The sequence below is a fragment of the Falco punctatus genome (genome assembly GCF_963210335.1).
Source record: "Falco punctatus genome assembly, chromosome: 4".
NCBI lineage: Eukaryota > Metazoa > Chordata > Aves > Falconiformes > Falconidae > Falco > Falco punctatus.
In genome coordinates this window covers 34,159,920-34,174,183 of record NC_137583.1, presented here as the reverse complement: position 1 = coordinate 34,174,183, position 14,264 = coordinate 34,159,920, and positions in this window count along the sequence as shown.

Here is a 14,264-nt window from a genome sequence, read left to right as displayed (position 1 = left end):
AATGATGTGAACTGTGATGATATACTGGATTAAGGTAGCACCAGAGACGAAATTAAAAATTGCTTTGTGCTGTACAACAAAGGTGGCTGTGTTTTTTGGAGTTACCTGTACCTGTAGTTCTCAGGTATGGTTGTACATACAGCATTAAGAAAAAATGAGAATCGTATAAAAGAAGAACTCTTAGAATATATATGGTTTGGTGGGGTTTACAGGGTTGTAGCCTAACCCTGTGGGCACAGCGCATCCTGAAGCACACTGCGCGTGGTGTTACGGGAAGGCTGCACTGCGTGCTGTCCTGGTCAGGATCACAGCTGTTTCAGAGCTGTTCCTATGCCCATCAGTAACAGTTATGAAGATCTTTGCAAATTTGAGCTCACTTGTCCTTGCATCACCCCTGAAGTAACATTATATCCATTTTACAAATGGGAAGCTGAAGCACAGAGAAACTAGATGACTGTCTCTAGCTTCATCCTCAATCAATGTGTATGAAATTAGCTTAATGTTCAGCCGAGCGCTCAGATTTGTCTAGAAGAAAGTGTGATCATCACCAGATAATGTCATTCACTTGTCATTATGGTCAAAACGACTAGACAGCATAAAGATACGTTGCTGCTCATCCTGAGAGCCAAGTCACTCAAGTTGTGTGTTTCAGTGATAAAACTTTACCCTACGAGTGGTCCGGTTGCCATCAGGTTCAGCTCCTCAACTGAAAGCTGACAGCAGACTACCTGCTACCTCTGTTCCCCCGATTAGGGTGCTGTTAACATGGTTTAGTATAATTAGACTCTCTTTTTAACGATAAACGCTACTTTCTGTAAAACAGCAGGTAGGCTCCCCAGTTCTTACATCCTGTACAACAGACAGATGAGTAAATGCGGTCACTCCCAGAAGGTCACCTCTGGTGAACCGCATGCCTTTGCCTGTTGGGACAGAGTAGTGTGTGTCCTGATAAAAGGAACGATGGAATGAGAAGAAAACCTCATTTTCAAATCAGAGATTCTGGCTACAAAGCAATTATTCTACGTGCTTGTAGAAAAGTAACTCCCTACAGGCTATGATTTTTTGCAGGACTTTGGACCATAGAAGCGCTGCATACTTCTGTGACCCTGTACTCATACAGAAAATATATGTTAGCTGATCTCATTCTCATTAGCTAATTAGTTAATCTTATTCTGTGATTTACAGCACATGGGCCCTAGCACCACAGACACACCAAAAAGCACCTGGAAGTACTTACAGCTGCTTTCAACACCCACAAACTGCTTTTGGGAATGTTTGGATGGGCAGTGACTTCCTTTTGCCTCCTATTCTCCTCCATGGACTTTCCCAAAGATGACATTTTGAACACTGGACATCAAGAATGATGGATCAGGTATGTATTTGTGTTAGACTATAAGCTTTTAGAGACTTGAAGAAGTTTGTGGAGCTGCCTGTAACACTGCATGTTCTGCCTTTTATATGTTCGTGCCCTTTACTGCGTGGGCTCCTTTTGTAATGACAGACATGCTGTTTGCATGCTGTGCTGAAGACGGAACAGGCAAATCCCCTGTTCAGCAGTGGAAGGGGTTTGTTCCTCTGCAAGGGTTAGCTCTGACTAAGTGGTATTTTGTTGTTGAGCTCCCACCTGCAAGTGGAAGAATTAAGGTGACGGGAAAAAAGGAACAACAAGTAACAAAGAAACTGCCACAGCAGAAAATGAGACCAAAATTCATCTAGAACCTACTAGGAAGCAGACTGAAACCCTAGCTGCCAGTGTGTAGGTGGTTGGATGGCTGCTGGAAAGGCAGGCATTCACTTAGTCTGGCTACAGCAGTCATGATCGTTTGTTCTATGTTGCTTCCACTGTTGCATTTAAACCAGCTTGTTGTTCTTTTAAATTCTGTTTTGAGTGCTCTAAAATGTCAGATGTCATGGTTCCAAATGGGAAAAAGCCAAGGAGCAAAAACCCAACCTGACATATCTGTGTAGCTGAGACCAGGGTAGCAAGAGGCACAGGTAAAGGCTAATGAAGAGACTGGAGAGGGGAAGGGTATTGCTGTCCTCGGAAACGTATGCTAGGAGTGTCTTTTTTAGAGAGTGTTTTAAGACTTGTTCTAGTTGAGGGCTCTGTGGTATCTGAGTATGCTACCATCTCTTCATACAGCTGTATGCTCGATAATCCCTTTGTCAACATCAAGGCATGCCCTACAGTAGATCTGTGATCCCAGTGAAATGGGTGGAAGGCACCCTAACCTACTCGCCTCCCTCTTGATGGACAATTTTCAGTTAAATTCTGATAAATCCCCTGCTCAGTGCTATGTCATGGCTCTGCAATCTGAACTCCTTGGTCAGATTCGATGTAGGTGCAGAAGTCTACATCTTCTCACTGCTCGTGTTCTGATTCTCTGCCATTAGATTCTCCCCAGCATCCATCCAGGGCAGACAGGTGTCAGGGCACCTTGGTCAGGAATATTTTATGTTCCCAATTAAGCCCTTGGAGCGGTGAAAAGTTTGCATGCTGTTTTGGAGTATGGTGAACAGACTGTGCGGTCTGTTGAAGGAAGAGGAATTTGTGTCTTTCATTAACTTCACCACCAGAGTGTTACCTCCGCTGCTCGATGCGTGAAGCCAGACCCGGTGTAGTTCCCCATCTGAACCCGGCTGCCTTCTTTCTAGCCTGTTGCTGCATCACTTGCATTTACCCCAGTAAACAGTGTAAACAGCGTGGAGTAACAGCGTGCAGAGGCACACGGACGGCTGGCGGTACTGTGCTGGCGTAGGCTGGCTGAGTGGGCTGTGCTTACGCTGTTGCTCATGCTGGGTTTTGGAATTCCAGCGCACGGGAAGCATCACTTCAGCGCTGCGAGCCGTCCCCTCGGGAGGCTGTGGGGTATCCAGCCATCTCCTGGCTCCACGGGAGGAGGCTGTGCAGTGCTCTGTGTCTTTGACCCGAAGGATTGCTTTGATATGTATTCTGGAAGTATGAATGAGATTCAAATCTACAAAGTATGTTTGAATACGTACCGAAGGAGTCCCTCTCTCCTTAGAAAAGCCCTAACGATGAGCAGAAGGCAGCCTTCTCCTGGGAAAGAGCATTTTGTACTTCTCAGATATCAAACACATGTGACAAGCACGAGGACACTGTGCCGCAGAGGTTAGAGAATCTTTTAACTCTGGGATTCCTGATCAAGGACAGAAGAAATAAAGATTAATACTAAGATGTGAAGTGCAAGATTTAAATGAATACCAAAACACGGAAATGAAATTCAGCGAAGCAGGGAGCAATATATACCTTCAAATAAAAAAAAAGACAGTGCATTATGACAAAGAGTGTCCATCTGCTCTCTAATTGTAATTATTGTGCCAAATCATGTTTAAAGAACATGAACAAACCTGAAACAGAATAGCTGAAGAATTTTCAAATGGAATAAGGAGTGCTGCAAACAGCTCTTGTAATTGCTGGAACGTATTCAGATGGAGTTTCTCTGCATTGAGACACAATGTATAAAGATCTGAAAGGGCTGCAATAACATCTGGATGGTGTTTTGGTGGCATAATGAGCTGGTAAATAACATTATTGAAAGTGAGGAATGATGCTCTGCAGATCTTGTCTTCTGTGTTTGCACTCTAGTAGTAGTTTTCAAACAGTGTTAAAAGGAAGATGCCTGATTAATGATCCACCCAGACAGTTGTATCAGATTTGCAGTGGGATTCTCAAGGGTAAAATTAATTAATAACTAATATTTGTTCTATTAATTTTCCTAAATTAAAGTCTGCTTGACCTAGTGTAATCCTAAATACTGAGCAAGGGTACTGCTACTCTCTAAAGATATATTATAACCGTAATGATATATTGCTAGCTGTAAGGGAGGCTTTCAAAGATAGAAAAACCTGAGAGGCAAAAAAAGTGGAAACTTTTACATAAAGCTGTCTAATACTAATGAGAAGGTGACAAGATCAGTCATCAGTAGCCCTGTGTTTGGGTGGGGATTCCAGTGAGCACCTATTCTGACATCTATATGGTATAAACCAGTACTTTCCACTGCAGTCAATGACTGCAGTGGAGTTGCACCAGTTTACAGTAGATGAGAACTGGGTCCTGTACTTCATCAGACTGTAAATGTCGGCTCTTACTTGCAGAATTAGAAAATACAGAGCACTGTTGTGGTGTGCGGCTCTTCAGCCCTTAATCTACTTAATCAAGCAGAAATAATAGAAACTGGCTAATTCTGACACCTTCACTGTTCCCTGCTTGGGGAGAGTGTTGACATTCTCAGAGATTCCTGTGTACTAATGAATTTTTAGCAATATGACAAATGACAGTGAGTTTGTTATTTGCACGTGTTTCCCTACCACACAACATGAGCTAATCTCTTGTCTCCAAATATTTCACTGCATCATTTTATTAGCATTCTGATGAGACGCATTTCCTATGTAATCCAGGACTACTTTATGGTTACAGACAGTGGAAGGGCTTTAAAAAAAAGCCAAAACAACTACCTAGGTACAAGAACAGTACCGTAATCTATTTAGAAAGCAGTGAGTTAAATCAAGTCTTTAATAAAATAAAAGCAATTCCACAGGCTCAAGTTAATTTCTTCCATATGCATTTTCTTCTATTCATTATACTGCTGCAATACGAAGGCTAGCGTTCCTCTCTCTTATAGAGAAGATAGACCTTGACTTGGATGCAATTCTTTTTCTGCACTAGCTCAACCACCAAGAGCCAAACACCACAGTTGAGATCCTCTAAATGGAGCTTTGACATTTTTTTTCTCCTCTTAATTTTTATTTCATCTCTGTGACGACACTGGCACGACAGAGACAAAAAGAGCTGCTCTTTCAGGTACTGCAAAGGGTGGGCATAGCCAGCACGGTGCAGGTGCAAAACCTTCCAGGACATGTCCTTGCTCTGTGGAGGGAGCTGTGCCTGCAGGCACAGGGACCTTTGGTTGAGACAGACCTACAAAAACCATCCTGATGGTGCTGCGACTGAGCTTTTAAAGGGAAAGGGGGCAGAGGGCGTGGAGAGCTTCCCAGGATGAAGGAACAGGAACATCCCCGGGTTTATGTGGACCCAGACAGTCCCACAAGAAACTCACGTTTTTAACAGGCTGTATACATCCTATCCAGAGGTCCTACCAAAAGGTTTCTAAATATGGTTGTTGAGGTTGCATGTTCCGATTCGAATGCAGAAGCAGATACAATCAGTGGAAACTCGAGGTGTACGTCATTAGGGGGGCAATCAGGTGGGTTTTATGCAAACACAATTAGGGCTTGCATGACTCAGTCACTGCTTCTTCCCACATTTATTCAGAACCCACTTTCAGTGCAGCTGAGCACATACCAGATACTGAGGCATGCAAACATTGGCTTTGTTTGTATAAAATCACTTTTTGGCAAATTGGCTTCGTAAACCGTGATTATGCATTGATAGTGTTGGTGTGTATAGTCAAGGTAATCCCAAAATCTAGAGGCAGACAATCCATCTTGAATTAAAAGATTGGTGAGAGAGCTGACATTGTTATGGGTAAATATTGGGACTTGTTGTTAAGAAAGGTTAGATTTTGCTGAAGTTATAAAATGCTGATGTGGCGGCTCTGAAACTAACAGTAATAGGTGATTTCTAGTATCAGTTTCAGGACTACAGCATGTTAGGGATAGAGAAACTTTTTGGGGATGTACTCTGGTAGCATTTAAGAGTTGAGACTTTCTGGAAAGGCAAATGGTTAAAGGCAAAGATCAAGAATGGCTCTAACTTGGTAACTATTTGCTGTGCTTAAAGGTTTGTTAAAATTTATTGTTGATTGTGGTACATTTCAGCTTCAATGGCACTGCTGCCACGCTGCAGCTCGGGAGAAGCAGCTGTGCGTTTTCATGTGCCTTGGCAAGATCCCTTCCCACTGGATACTCTCCATCTTTATCGCATCTTCAGGCATCAGTGGCACACCCAGCCCTTTCACAGCAGTAAAAGCTCAGTTTAGATTTTGCCTTACTGTCTGGATGCCCACGTCCTTCTTGTACCATGGTGGACGCCTTCTGGGGGGCTTGCCCCTCATCTCTGCTCCCCGTCGGTGCAGTGTTTGCTGGGCCCAGTGCATGTACAGATGCCAGGAGGAGAGCTGGGAGAGCCTCGGTGCTCCTGGTGCTCCTCAGCTGGGTCACTCAGGAACTGGGCAGGCTTTGTGGGCAGGGAGGAACTTCTGCTCGGAGCCTGGTATAGCCAGCGCGATATTAATCCTGTACAAAATGAACACTTAAATTCCTTCAGGACCCATTGATGTAGATCAGCAGGTCTTCATGGTTTCAATATATATCATTCATAATTCTTCCAGACACTTATCTTCCGTGTAGATTAATAGGTTTTGTCTTGTTTGAGCTGTTTTTATTGCCTGATGGATGTTTGGGTTGATGTACACTGCCTCTGCTAACCAGGAGACTGGAAAATCCTTGTAATTCTGAGGAGGAGGACAGGACAGGAGAAGCCATTGATCTTTCTGATTCTTCTGCTAAAGGCCTAAAGCCCTGGATGCAGGTTACCAGCTGTTTGAAACCTCCAGGGAGTCAGAGTTGCATTTTGGAGAGCAAACTATATTTGAGAGTGTTTGTATTGTGCTAACAGCGATGGCAGAGCAAGCGGTGCCAGCAGGGTGTTATGGCAGCACGGATGCTGGAGCTGCTCCTGGCTGGCTGGGGAACATCAGGCACATCGCTCACCCTTGGGCACCACGGGTCTGTCGTGGGAGCAGGGGCTGACCTGATTTTGCTGCCTTGCGTGGAGGGATTTTCAGAAAAAGTGATTTTGAAGTTGTCTTCAGATGACTTAAATGTGTCACAGGGCTTCGTGGACATTGAGATGTTTAAAACCCAGGAAGTTCTGGCTCAGGTGAGCTGGTCAGAGGTGTGACAGTTTGGATGAGCATGAGAATTTGAGTGCTTGGAAAACCACCAAATGTATGTGGGGGAGAGGCAGCGAGGTGAGCAGTGGCAAGGACAAGATAGCCCTTGGGATTCTCCTGTTGTTGTGACCTTTGGAGAACATTAAGCGGGGAGTAGGTGTGCAGGCAGACTCAGGCGTGCCAAGCCCAATAGCTCATACACTTTCTGTTCCTGGTTTGCATTTACATCTGGGCTTAGTCTGATTGGGATGCAGCATACGCTTCTCTGTGTCTGCCTACTCCTAGATTACAGGAGTGAGTCCTGCAGCCTACACAAAGGTGACAGAGGTGATCAGGCTGATCCCTCCAGAGAGCTCAGCCTGAGTTTATGTCTCAGTGCATGCTGGTATGCAAAGTGTGGCTGGTAAGTGACTCTAGGTTTGAGAGTGGGCTTGGGCTTCAGCATCTTATAGGTGCTAGCAAAGGGCTGGGGTGTAGCTAGACATCCATTCCCTCCTTTGGGATGTCTGTATAATGTCTACAATGATATCTAATCTAGGAGCGTTTTGGAGCAAGAATCACAGCAGACTCAGCGAGGTTTTTAACACAGCCCTTGTTGAATTATAAAAATCTCCTTAAAACTGAGGATGGTACTGGAGGAGGCAATGGATCAGGAAGTAGGCTTTGCACATTCTTGTGAAGTATTTTGCAAACTTATTCTGCAAAGCGTAGGTAGGACTGCAGAAAGCCTGGTGTAACCTTCCGTCAGGCTGAGATTCTGGGTAACCAGGGTGCTTTTGCTCTTCTGAGACAGCAGGTTTAAATCTTCACACAGGAGCTTTCAGTGAGGGATGACCTAAATCAGCTGCAATAGATATAAATTAGGTTTTAAGAATATAAAATATTCTAACTTCATTTAACTAATGTTTTGAAATATGACATTCCCTGTAAAGCAAGACTCTTAAATGGTATGTACCTAGTGGGAACACACTGAAACTCAGTTAAATTTTGTGGGGTTTTTTTCCCAGAGTATCATTGGTATAGCATGATATTATTTATACAAAGTGTGCTTGAGCTTAGTGTTTTTCCATTTCCAAACTCTTAGTTTTATTTTCAATAGCAGGAAACTGCATCAAATGTATTTACAGCTCCTACAATATGAGTCTTAAAATTGTAATGCTTCAAGAAGCTAAGTGACATAACGTGTGATGAATGAATGAATGCAGCTAGAATGGCTAAACAGCTCCGTAGCAATAGGCCTTCAAAGAGAGGCACAGGAACCATGTCTGAAATGAAGCATTCATTTTTGCTGGCGTTTGGATGGCAAGACTGGCAAGAGGCGATAAGATCATGAAATGGAGTTTTTTTACAGCCTGTTTCTCTGACCCTAATTTAAGGTCAAAGAGTCCTTACGTTTCTTGGCACTGACAGCAGCTGGTGATCCAGCTGAAATGTCTTTTGACACTGGCAGAGCTGTTGCTGGCAATGGCAACCAAGGGTTGGAGTGAAATGAGGAATGAATGATAAGCACTGGGGTCCTTCCCAAAGCAGGCATGAGGAGGTGTCCCAGGCATTAGCATCTGTGTCCCACAAGATGGGCACAGTGTCAGAGACTACAGGGATTTGTGCTACAAACAGCAGACTTAGCAGCTGGTGATGTTAAACTGGAGTACTCTGGTCAATTGTGAAATAACAATGAGCTGCCAGTGTCCAGTCTGAAAAGAACTGACATGATTCTCAGCTGCATCAATTAAAATAATCTGGGTGATGATAGGGACTGTTTATACTATAGTATAAGACATTGGCAAGTTTTCATTTAGAATAATCACAAATACAAGAAAAACTGTAAATTAGCTCAAATTTAAAAGCATTAGTGTTTTAAATGAACTAAGAAATGTCAAGTCTGTTAGGCTCTTCAAGGACAAGGTCCCTTCACAGTCAGTGGGATTCTGTCCAAAAATCCACACTTCTGATTTATTACAGAACATTTCTCAGCTCCAGTGAGTTAGCCTCTAATTAGAGGTCAAGCTTTTATAAACTAAACATACTTGGCGGGGGGAAGGGCAACCTGCAGTAAGTCATCTTGAAAGACAAACTTGGAGGAAAAAATAAATGTTTCCCTATGTGCAGAAAGTATTACAACAATTTATCTTTTTATGTTGTGGTGAACCTCTAGGAAGGATGTAGAACAAGGAAAAGTAATGATGATGCCTGATATTAAGTTTAGAATTGTAGCACTTCATTTATTAGACAGTAGAAATCAAAAAGTGTTCCAAAATGTCTATTTTGTCTGGAGGCAAATGACTTAAAACAATCCTTGTAATGGTTTATTGCACCTGTAAACATTTTGGGAAGTTCTGTATTGAGAATTTTAGAAGGAAATTAGTTAAATTAAATTTTGTGTAAAGAACACATCACTTAATGACTCTTTAGAGAGCCTGCAAACTGTGGAATTTTAATAAATATGAAAACCAGATTTTTATTTCCACTTAACACTCGGGACCTGATTATTACCTTGCTGCTAAGGAAAAGCTATGACCATGGCAGACCTGCCTTGTCAGGTACACAGGACAGGCCATGGAGCGCACTTTTCCTAGGCATGTATTACCGGCGTGTAACACGGGATGACTGGACCTGTACAGCGTGTCCCCAGATCCCTTATTGTTTATGTAAAACCTCAGCATATACTGTTCCTGCCTATCAGTTTAGGTTTGTTTACAACTGTTCGTATACATTGTTGAAAGCAGAAGGGAGCACAAAGCTGCATTGTCAAATTCTGCATTTGCCAGCATGCACAAATTTGCCTGCAGAGGAAATTGCCGGTTTTGCATATATGTATGTGTGTGTATATGGGTGTGAATGTTGACTATATTGAGTAAAATATTTAGATTCTCTATCTATCAGGTCAAGATGAACCCACAGTCACGTGATATCATGTCCAGTGTGACACAGGCTGTAAAACCTCATTTATTCCAGAGGGAAATATTCTTCTTGCTGCTTGAGAGAGCACGGTTTGCATGCAACAGAGAATGTATTTTTTGCATTCATAATAGTAGACTTGCACTTATACGGATCAGGCTGATGGTCTCAACTTTTGCATATGTCCAGTCCTTTAAGCACCAGGACCATTACCAGCCTCAAATCAAGAAAGTGTACTAGAGAAAGTTTCCTATTCTCAGGCCTAATATCAGCTGGAGCAGATGCAACAAAAATACCATTAAAAAGTCATTTTACATCAAGAGCTGTGAAAGAAATCTATTTACGTGCAATTGTACAAATTTTTCCAATAAAAAGATGAGGAGAAAGAAGCCGCCAACCAAAACTATTGTGATGGTATAATAATTTCCCATTACCACAGTTCATGGAAATGGCATCACACACAGTATTGAAACAGAGTAAAGGCATGAGCCATTAAGCTGTATTCAGAGCTATAATTGCAGCCTCAAAGTTTAAAACATATTGGGCCTTATCTTCTGCAGGTGTAAATCAGTCTTGCTGTACCGTTGTCAGCGGAGCTGTACCCTCTTACACAGCCTCCAAGGATCTGTCTCATTAGGTTCATCTGACACACCGTGCTGGAAACCATGTCTTTTGCAAGCTCTACAGTTATTGATGCCAAAAACTTTTCAACCTTGAGAGAGTGAAAGAAATGTGTGACAAAACAATTGCACTTTGGGGATAAAGCATCTCCTAAAAAAATCTGTTTTGCTCTGTCCGCTTGCCAAATGCTTCCTCCCACATAAGCAATTGAAAAGTCTCATTTGAGCAACTTCTCATGAATAGTGTTAACTGCTGCAAAAAATGTATGATTTGAAAGCCCATCTTAAGTATTTAAAACAATCTTTTCTGAGACCCAGGGTTGAATAGCTGCCAGCCTTCTCTCACAAGCAAGCTCTGGCCAAACGTAAGGTTGCTGGTAAGGCAGGCAGCCGCTCGGAAGGTGGACCTGAGTCCTTTCTCTTCCTACAAACACCCACCACACCTGAGCTGTTGGACCAACTACGAGGCTGATCACCTGCATGTTCCCTTTCTCTGGCCAGTCACGGGATGATCCCAAACATCCAAAGTGTTTCTCTAGGTTCCTAGCAGAATTTTCATAAATAAAAAAATACTCATATAATTCATACTGGTACAAAAACGTGCCTGAGAGAGCGCTATCCTCTAGCTGAGACAAGGAGGCATTTAAAGCTATCAGGCCAAAATCTCTAGGAATCGTGGAGTAAAGTCAGAGTTGCAGCTGTGTCTGCTCCTCCTCAGGAAATCCTCTTCTTCTATTGCCTCTAGCCTAACTCAGCCAGATATGACAAAGATAAAATAATTGGAGAGAAATGCAGGAGGACAACTTGATGAAGCAAGGAACCATGCTAGAAACTTGCTGGAATAGCTGAAAAACAAGAAGAGGGAAACAAGATGGGAGCAGGTGTAATACAGGTCCAGGAGTAGCAAAGATGTAATTGAAGGACAATTTCCCATGCGACCTGGAGGGAGAAAGTAAATAAGTACGTATCATCCTAACAGTAGCATCTAATTTAGTGAAAAGGTGCAGAACAGAGCTACTCCATTGCTAAACCACAATGGTGAACAGCACTAGGTGAGAAACTCCATCAGGAGAGCTGAGTCCTGGACACTGACACCTTCCACGCTCTGCAGAGGTGTCTCAATGTGTGGGATGTGGCTCCAGAGTTTGAGCTAAGGGCTTGCAGGCAGGTGAAAAGCATTTGGAGGTGGCCACAAAACAGGTTATAAAATGTGTCAGACTGGTGTTTGTGCTCCTGGGACAAAAGTGTCTCCCCCAGGAAGGAGCTGCACAGCCCTGTGTTGGTACGGCAGAGGCTGAGTGTGACTATGTGATGATAATGTGCATCAATAGGACTCTTGGTACTCTGGAAAAATAGTATCTCTGGAGAAATAATATACTCTACTGTTGAAAATTTAGAGCAGCAGTTAATTGATGTTTTACCTTGCCTCTTAAAATTTAAGTAAAAAGTAAGTTTAAACTATTTTTGTCTTCTGATGTACAGGATTTTTATACACTAAAGGCCCTGTTATTGTAATGTTTATATCACTGGAGAAGCCCTAATTTATCCTTATTGATTTTAACTTTGACTTACTTTTACACTGTGGGCAAGCTTCTTCAAAAATCAATATTTTTTCTTTTTGACAAATCTCCTGCAAATGCATTGTTTTACCTATCAATCCTTGGCTTTTGAATAGCAATCAAATATATATGAAAACAAAAAAAGAGAAAAGCCGGTCAGCATAAGATCTTCCCTATCTTCCCTAATGTTGCTCACAGTAAGCCTCATTGAGCTTATGTGGTATGTGCTGTCTGCTATGTGATCAGGGTTTGAGTTTAAGGTCTCTCTCAAAATTATGGCATTGTGGGATCTCTTATACCTCAAATTGGGTAATTTGACAACAATGCTAGGGAGGAACTTTACAAGTGTATTAAACTTTAAAAACACATTAGAAGTACAGATGACCACTAGCATCCTCATTGTGCAGGCAGAGGGAAAAAAAAAGGTCTGCCAAGGTGATAGGAAGGCTGTGTGCTGGATAAGGGATTTTCTCCATGTGGATGTGCAGCTTCTGCTTTGGGCACTGTTTGGTGGAGCGCACCGCAGGGCACTTGTAGATGGTCTCTAAAAGTTCTGCTTCATTGCTTCACTGAAAGCTGTGGGATTTTGCTATTGAGGTCAACGGCTGCAAAGACAGCTCCAAAATATTTTTATAGTGTATTTTTTTTTAAAAAATGGGCTGCTTCCTTTAAAACTTCCCTTAAGCAACATTAACTTTTGTGACCAGCACTTAGCAGGTCATCTTGGGTCCCACTGACATTGGCAGGATTAAACGGCGTCTTAATTTTAATAATGAGAAGCTGTCAGATAAATAATTTCTACTGCTGTTTATTCACAAATGTAAATTCTTTTAACAGTCATTGAAGGCTCTGAAGGACACCTGTTGTTGTTTAATTCCTTACAGCAAATGCATTTATTATGATTATGTGGTGCTCGGAGTCAGGAGCACCTCCCTGCCTTTTACAGCGAGCTGAGGAGGAAGGATGGTGGGCACCAGGTCCAGTTAAATCTGTGCAGAAGGGAAACAGCCAAGAGTGCTGCACGCATGGCACCTCAGGACAGGTTCACTGGCCATTTTAGGGAGAGGCAGAGACCAGGAGTCACCGTCGCAGCCCTCACTGCTTCCAGCTGAAAAATGGCCTTTAGTTCACAGTGTTCCTCAGATGCAGGAGCCCCTTCCTGCATCCCACTTGGGTGAGGACAAGGTTGGGGAAAGCTGCTGCAGCCCGCAAAGGTGCTGTTGACTGGCCCTGTTCCCCTCCGTCCTGCATTATCCAGTGGCTGCAGCCCAGGAGCTGCTGTGTGCCAGCCAAGCAGGAGCACCTTCTTGTCTTCAAAGCCAGAGAAAGGGTGTCCCCCTCAATGAAACAGCTTTCCTGGGTTTAGCAGGGAACTGTTCTCCTAACGAAGTGTTAATGTTGGGTGAAGCCTCCCATGCCTTCCCCCAGCAGCCCTGCTGGCTGGCTTCTTGCAGAAGTGCAGGCAAGGAGCTGCAAAGGCAGCCCTGCCTTTCAAACAGAATGAATGCTGATGGTACATAATGCTTATTGCTAAATCCATGCTGCGTCTGATAGCATCGCACTAGATAGTTACACTTAGTTGTCCATTATTCTTCATCCTTAACCAGCAGAAAGAGGAGTGTTCAAGAACGTCAGACAGGGTAACACAAGGTGAGGTACAGGCTTGTTACAAGGAGAGAGTGAATCAGGAGCACAAAATGAGAGGTCTGGAGCCCTGCAAAATGAGGCTCTGAAATACATATTGCTATACTTTAATGATAGTATTAATCCAGCCAGACAGTTTATTGCTTTCTGTTCTTATCCCACCCTGTAAGCCATCATCCATCTACTGCACAGTCTCAGTTGCTTTGGTAAAGTTTCTCCATCCGACAGAGAAAACAGGAAGAATAGCTAGAGACGGCTCTGCACTTCTTCAAATGCCTTGCAGTGTCGGTCACTCCACTGATCTGTCCCTGGGAATTCAGAGTCTTGCTTTGTCACTGTGGAGGACGCAATTCTGGAGCCCTTCCTCCCGGTACTGCTGGAGGCAGTGCTGGCTCCGAAGTCACTGGGCTGCTAAAATACATGGTTTCCTTTCAGTTTTGAGATGCTCCCAATGGTAGTTATAATGTCTTTCTAACAACGATTCCATTTTCTTTTGAGATTAGAGGGCACTGGCTTGATTTCTTGTTTGAGAAGGTGCCCAGGGTGCCCCCGGCCCAGGTTTCAGTGCTATAACTGCAGAGGTCTTGCTTTGACAAGTAAGAATAGGGAGAGCTTTCCCAAAGTCTAGAGGCCAAAGACACCCCCAGGCACGAGTTATGCATGAA